The sequence below is a fragment of the Triticum urartu genome, chromosome 3, assembly GCF_003073215.2.
Source record: "Triticum urartu cultivar G1812 chromosome 3, Tu2.1, whole genome shotgun sequence".
NCBI lineage: Eukaryota > Viridiplantae > Streptophyta > Magnoliopsida > Poales > Poaceae > Triticum > Triticum urartu.
This window is the reverse complement of record NC_053024.1, coordinates 67,241,750-67,249,429: the sequence shown is the minus strand read 5'-3', so window position 1 is coordinate 67,249,429 and position 7,680 is coordinate 67,241,750.

Here is a 7,680-nt window from a genome sequence, read left to right as displayed (position 1 = left end):
AGAACTTTTCTTGCGAAGATCATCATTGATCGCTTTTAAGAACCCATGCTCTTGCTCAAGGTTGAGCTTTTCGAACCGTAACTTCTCATGAGTCTTTAAAAGCTCTCGGTGATTTTCCAAGGTAGTTCCATGAGCTCACTTAAGAGTGTTTAGCTCTTTAGTTAGAAGGTCAATCTCCTTATTATCATCGTCATTCGTTTTGTCTTGATTAGCATGATTAATAGCAAGTTCATCATAGTTTTCATCACTAGAATTGTCAACAAGTAAATCATCATCACATAGCAAGTCATCTTCATCACTATTGAAATCAACATACTCGGGGTGTGATACCTTTGGGCCTTTAGCCATGAAGCATCTTCCAATTCCTTCATTTGGTGAGTCAAATATGTCATAGGAGTTGCTTGACACAAGTGCTAGAATGGCAACACCTTCATCTTGAGTATATTCGGAGTCAGAGTGATAACTTCTCTCGGAGTGATCGTCGGAGTCGAAGCCGGATACCCATTCACCAACGTGAGCTTGATGTCTTCGTTTTGTGTAGCTCCTTGATGGTTTGTCCTTCCTTTCCGAATCATTGCTTCTTTGTGTTGTTCTTCGTTCATAATGGTCATCTCTACTCCTTCTCTCTCTTGGTGGTGATTCTTCTTTCCTACTCCTTCTTTTGGGAGAATCTTCTCTTCTTTTGTAGGGAGTCGTACACTCATTGGAGTAGTGTTCGGGTCTTCCACAATTATAGCAATTGCGTTCACGACTTGAAGATCTTTTGTCATTGTAGGACCTTGACTTGGAACTTCTTTCCTTGCTTCTATTCTTGTAAAACTTGTTGAAGTTCTTCACCATTAGGCTCAATTCTTCATTGAAGTTTTGTTTCTCACTTGATGATGTGGGAGCATCACATGAGGTTTTGTAAGCACCACTTGACTTGTTGTGAAGCTCTTCCTTATCCTTGAGTGACATCTCATGGGCAACAATCCTTCCAATGACTTCCATTGGCTTGAGATCTTTGTAATTGGGCATCATTTGGATCAATGTGCACACGGTATCATATTTTCCATCCAAGGCTCTTAGGATCTTCTTGATGATGAATCTATCGATCATCTCTTCACTTCCTAAGCCGACAATCTCATTTGTGATGAGAGCAAGCCTAGAGTACATTTCAGCGACACCTTCACCATCCTTCATTTTGAACTTGTCAAGTTGACTTTGAAGCACATCCAATTTGGATTCCTTGACAGAGTCGGTACCTTCATGCATATCAATCAAAGTATCCCAAATTTCCTTTGCATTCTCAAGACGGCTCATTTTGTTGAATTCTTCGAGGCACAATCCGTTGAAGAGAATATCACAAGATTGAGCATTGTATTGCAGCATCTTCAACTCTTCTGCGCTAGCCTCACGGTTTGGTTCTCTCCCATCAAAGAATTCACCTTGCAAGCCAATACACACAATAGCCCAAACAGCGGGGTTATGTCCAAGAATATGCATTTTCATCTTATGCTTCCACCTAGCAAAATTAGTACCATCAAAGTAAGGACCTCTACGGTGGTAATTTCCCTCACTAGACGCCATACTCTCCTAGGTTGTGAAACCAAGGCTATGATCACCAAAGATATGGAAATCAAGGAAAATGGAGACCAAAGCTCTGATACCACTTGTGGGATCGAAAGTATGTCTAGAGGGAGGGTGATTAGACTACTTGACCAAATAAAAATCTAGCCTTTTCACAATTTCATGTCTTGGCAGATTTTAGCAACTCAGCACAAATCAAGTAATCAACCTACACATGCAATTCTAAGAGTATAGCAGAGGAATGTAAAACAATTGCATATGAAGGTAAAGGAAGGAGTTTGGAGGGAGAAAACGCAATGTAGACACGGAGATTTTTGGCGTGGTTCTGATAGGTGGTGCTATCATACATCCACGTTGATGGAGACTTCAATCCACGAAGGGTAACAGTTGCGCGAGTCCACGGAGGGCTCCACCCACGAAGGGTCCACGAAGAAGCAACCTTATCTATCCCACCATGGCCATCGCCCACGAAGGACTTGCCTCACTAGGGTAGATCTTCACGAAGTAGGCGATCTCCTTGCCCATACAAACTCCTTGGTTCAACTCCACAATCTTGACGGTGGCTCCCAAGCGACACCTAACCAATCTAGGAGACACCACTCTCCAAAAGGTAATAGATGGTGTGTTGATAATGAACTCCTTGCTCTCGTGCTTCCAGTGATAGTCTCCTCAACACTCAACTCTCTCTCATAGGATTTGATTTGGTAGAAAAATGATTTGAGTGGAAAGCAACTTGACGAAGGCTAGAGATCAAGATTTATGTGGTTGGATTGGAATATCTTGACCTCAACACAAGTGTAGGTGGTTCTCTCTCACAAAATGTATGTTGGAAGTGTAGGCATATTCTGATGGCTCTCTCCTCGAATTAAGAGTGGGTGGAGGGGTATATATAGCCTCCACACAAAATCTAACCGTTACACACAAATCACCAAACTCGGTGGGACCGAATCATATAACTCGGTCATACCGATTTAGTTCAAAATGTGAACGTTAGGATTTTCGGTGGGACCGATCCCATTAGGGTTAGGGCATAACGTAATCTTGGTGAGACTGATTACACAAACTCGGTGGGACCAATTTTGGTAATAGGCAAACAGAGAGTTGGTCAGGCAAACTCGGTGGGACCGATTTGCTCATCTCGGTTAGACCGAAACGTTACGAAGGGGAAACAGCGAGTTTGCATTGCAATCTCGGTGGGACCGATCGCTCATCTCAGTTGAACCAAAACGTTATGAAGGGAAACAGAGAGTTTGCAATCCCATCTCGGTGAGACCGAGATCCCTATTGGTGAGACCGAAGTGACTAGGGTTTCTGGCAGTAGCTATGTCAAGTGAACTCGGTGGCGTCGGATAGAAGATTTCGGTGGGGCCGAGTTTGACTTTTGGTTTGGGACATATGTGGATATGAGAAAGTAGTTGAGGGTTTTTGGAGCATATATCTAAGCATTTTGAGCAAGCAACTCATTAAGCAACACCTCACCCCCTTTTAATAGTATTGGCTTTTCCTATGGACTCAATGTGATCTTGGATCACTCAAAGTAAAATGTAGATTCTTGTGCTTTGAGCTTGAGCCAATCTTTTGTCCTTAGCATTTTGAGGGGTCAACTTTCTAATCCTTGCCATGCCAATCATTGAGCTTTTCCTGAAATATTTATCTTCAAGTAGCATTAGCTCAATGAGCTATATGTTGTTAGGAATTACCAAAACCACCCAAGGATAGGTGCACTTTCAACATCACACAGCTCTGGGAGGCCGGATATTTGGCCAAGGAAGTCACCCATCGGCTTCCGACCGAGGGACAGATCATCCCTACCCCGGAGCCCCACGATAGGGAAGTTTTTACCCCCCACTTCGTCCGCGGGCTGGGATTTCCACTCCATCCATTCGTCCACGGACTTATGTTCTATTATGGGCTAGATTTCCATGATCTAGCCCCAAATTCCATCCTCAACATCTCGACATTTATCGCCGTGTGCGAGGCTTTCCTCCGCATCCCACCCTATTTCGGATTGTGGCTAAAGATTTTCAACATGAAGCCGAAGGTGGTGGGTGGCCTACACGCAAAGTGCGGAGGCGCCATGGTGAGCAAGATGCCCAACGTCACATGGCCCGAAGGCTCCTTCGTGGAGACCATCAAAGGGTGGCAACAACTGTGGTTCTATATCACAGAGCCCCGTGACGCCACCTGGGTCGCGACACCAGAATTTAAGTCCGGCGTCGCAATGCGGCTCACCTCCTGGCTAGAGAAGGGCCTAAATTGGGTTTCGTCAGATGAGCTGACAATGCTACAGACGCTCATCCAGCGCATCATGGACAAGAACGTCAAACTTGTCAATGTGATTCAAGTGAGGCTAGCTCGCTGGATCCTTCCGTGCCAGAGCCGGGCTTGCCATCTATGGGAGTTCGATCTGGCCGAGCACCAGACCTTGCAGCGGTTCTTCGGAACTACGCACGAAGATATCCGGAAGGTGCTCTTCAAGGCCAACGAGATGTGGCCGAAGATGACCGAGGACCATGGGCACAACCTGGCCCATCCCGCCAGTCCGGTAAGACTTTCGCATTTCAAGGTGCATCCTTTACTTGCTTTTTCTGAGAAGAGGCTTAAGCTGTCCTATATATATATATATCCAGGGCTGGACAAAGAAGGCGGAGAGGATTCAGTGTCCGGCTCCACCGCCCGAGGAACCAGCCATCCCGCTTCTGACGAAGATGCTGGTTCCGGCGCCCTACCAGGCGCCGGAGAAGAAGGCCAAGGGGACCAGAGGTGGCCTCCGATACAAGGGTACTTTGGACATGACGTCCGAAGACGCTGAAACTCACTCCTCCGTCGCCGAAGATGACGAGGAGGAGGAGGAAAGCAACTCTCCCCCTGAGGGGGAAAGGAAGAAGAGGGCGGCTTCCACAACTCTGTAAGCAGAGGCGTCCAAGAAGGGGAAAGTCTTCCTCGCGGATAACTCTGCATGAGACATCTATAGCAGCCTAGAACGGTGCCCCCGAGATAAGCCCCTGGACGAATTGTGAGTATTCAGAGACCTTGACGCATTCATATATCAGCCTCCTTACTTCATAGTTTTGACATGTTGAATCATGCACTTGCAGTCTGGCTCGTTCTGACCTCGAGCAATCCTCATCTTTGGGGAATTCGCTGGACTCGAAGGTGATGGACAACGGGTCCCTTCCGGCGGCCTCCTCTCACAGGGCCATGGATGACACCGAGGTACTGTCTCGAAGGACACCATGCCAGGGAGAGACGCAGGAGGCCGTCAGGGTGGTGCCAGAGGGTGAAATCTCGGTCGCCGGACACATGGGAGAGCGAATCCCCATGGAGACTGGTGATGGGGGCCATATCCAATTCGGCCCCCAGCCGAATACGGCCCCGGAGACCTATACGGCTCCGGAATCCGGCAAGAAGCCTCGTTCGATAGAAGGAGGTATGCCTATTCCGCCGGTGACCTCTGTCCAACCAGAGGCACCGAATACTCTATTGGAAGCGCTGCGAAGTGCTTCCATTGTCAAGGAACACCATACCCTGATGGATGCAGTGATTGAGAAGATTCAGTCCGTGAAGAGCGGACTGACCGAAGCATGCGCAAGCCTTCTAACAGGCTTTGAGGTAAGCACTGCATTTATGTGAAAAGAAAGTTACAGTATAGACAGTATCCCCCGAGACTCTGTCCGGTGTTCGGAAAGAAGAGCCGAACAGAGGATCAGATAGTCTTTCGCAGGAGACTAACCATATATGTTTTTGTGAATAAGCAGGCGTCGCTGCTAGCCGTGACTTCTCATGCTGCTGAAGTCTCCGGACTGAAGCAGAGGCTGCAGCGGACCGAGGAAGAGGATAGAGCGGCAAAGGAACAAGTCGCCCGCGAAAGGCGTGAGGCTAGGGTTGATGAGGTCCAGCCGGAGCTCCAGGACGCAGTGAAGAAATGCGAGTCCTTGGAGCGCCAGAATGCGGACCAAGAGTCCGAACTCGCTAAGGCCTGCCAAAGCACACAAGAGGCCCAGACTGAAGCGCAAGGCACCATCCAGGAAATCCAAGAGGCCAAGAAAATCGCGGCGGGTAAGGCATTCATTATGCCAAGCAAGTATGTGAAGAAGAGGTATCTCTTACTGACCCGGATTTGGAGTTCTCTAGGGGCGTTTGCGGATCTCCCATGCAGTGTTTCTGACGCTGCGGAATTCTTCTGAGCTGAAGAAGGGAGCTCAACGGAGAAGTTGTTCTGCTTGCAATACCTTGCGCTAGAACATCCGGCGCCCTTTAGCGATCAGCTTAAACAGCTGGTCGAGCTCCATAGGTGGCCGAACTAGCCATGAAGGATTTGATAATCCAGCTGTGGCCTACCGAAGCCATACCCAGCAGCTACTTCAGGCTCGTGAAGCGGTTGGTCGATGCCTGCCCTCGGCTTGATGCCATCAAGCGATCGGTCTGCATAGAAGGTGCACGGATGGCCTTCACCCGTGTCAAGATACAATGGGCAAAGATGGACGTCGTCAAGCTCACGACCGAAGGACCGCCCGCGGGCAAGGAGCATGGCATGCTCGAGCAGTATTTTGAAGATGTCCTGAAGGGATCCCGTATTGTAGAAGCGCAGTGTTCAAAAGACATTATCTTTGAATGAAATCATTCATATTGTCCCTTCCTGTATGATGAAAACAAGGCTGATATGTAATATAATGCTTTGCTATTTATTATTTAAAATTTTACCTCATGTGCGGCCGTTTTATTAAGTCTGAGAGTTGGCCAGTCGTCGGCTTCAGCCCCCACGTAGGTAGTATGGGGGTGTTCGGGATGAACCTAAAACACTCTTTACCCAAAAGTTTGGTCCTTGAAGGAGGTGTTTAGCGCAACGAACCAGGAAATCGGACTATTGGGCTTTATCACCCTCACTTAGCCATAGGAGTTTGACAATAGAATTTTAGGCGTAGCCCCTAGTATTCGTTTGTCCGAACTAGGGTGCTGTAAACACATGATCAGGTAAAGACTGATTCGTCGCATGATGCAGAAAAAATCACAAAAGATTTCTAACCTCCGAACAGCTAACCGGCTCACGCCGCATCATGACAGTCAGTTTTCGGCTTTCTCTACTGAGGTGCTCATCCGGATAAACCAGGACACACTCGCATTAGTTCTTCCTTTACTACCCTAGCCGATAGAGCGGAATGTAAGGTAGTAAGCACAGGAGCCGGGCAACCCAACTATTTACCAAAGACATGATTCTAAGCCAATGCATATATAATGCTAAAATTTGGGGTGCCGGACTATACTGTAAAAAGTGTTCGGACTTTATTGCCGTAATATGGGTCGCAATGAAGCCCCTGACGATTTAAGGCGTACCAGAGTGTACGAGTGCAATTGATAAGATTATCAAGAAAAAATGAAGTAGCAAGCTAGTGCCGCCAAAGTTGGGCCGCAAACTATTTCCATCATAGTTTGATTAATACGTCAAAGCGTATTTTGTATAAATAGTGGGATAAGCGACAGTGGCTATTTAATATGCCAAGACCAAGGAGGAGCTGTGTACGGGTTCTGAAAGCAGGTAGAATGATCGTTAAGAAGAACATCTAGATATTCCCCCACACGTCGGTGCTACTTGCCACCGTGGTATATCCGTCCTTCGAAAGGACCGATTATGAGGCCGTCGAGAGGGGCCTGTGATATGTCTCCAACGTATCTATAATTTTTGATTGTTCCATGCCATTATATTATCAACCTTGGATGTTTTATATGCATTTATATGCTATTTTATATGATTTTTGGGACTAAACTATTAACCTAGAGCCCAGTGCCAATTTATGTTTTTTCCCTTGTTTTTGAGTTTTGCAGAAAAGGACAACCAAACGGAGTCCAATTGACCTGAAACTTCACGGAACCTATTTTTGTACCAGAAGAAGCACATGGAGTAAAAGAGTCGGGCCAGAAGAGTCCCGAGCTGCCCACGAGGGTGGGGGGCGCGCCCACCCCCTGGGCGCGCCTCCCTACATCATGGACAGCCCGGAGACCCCCTAACTTGTTCTCGACGCCAAAACCTCTTATATATACTGAAACCTCCAGAACATAACCTAGATCGGGAGTTCCGCTGTCGCAAGACTCTGTAGCCACCGAAAACCAATC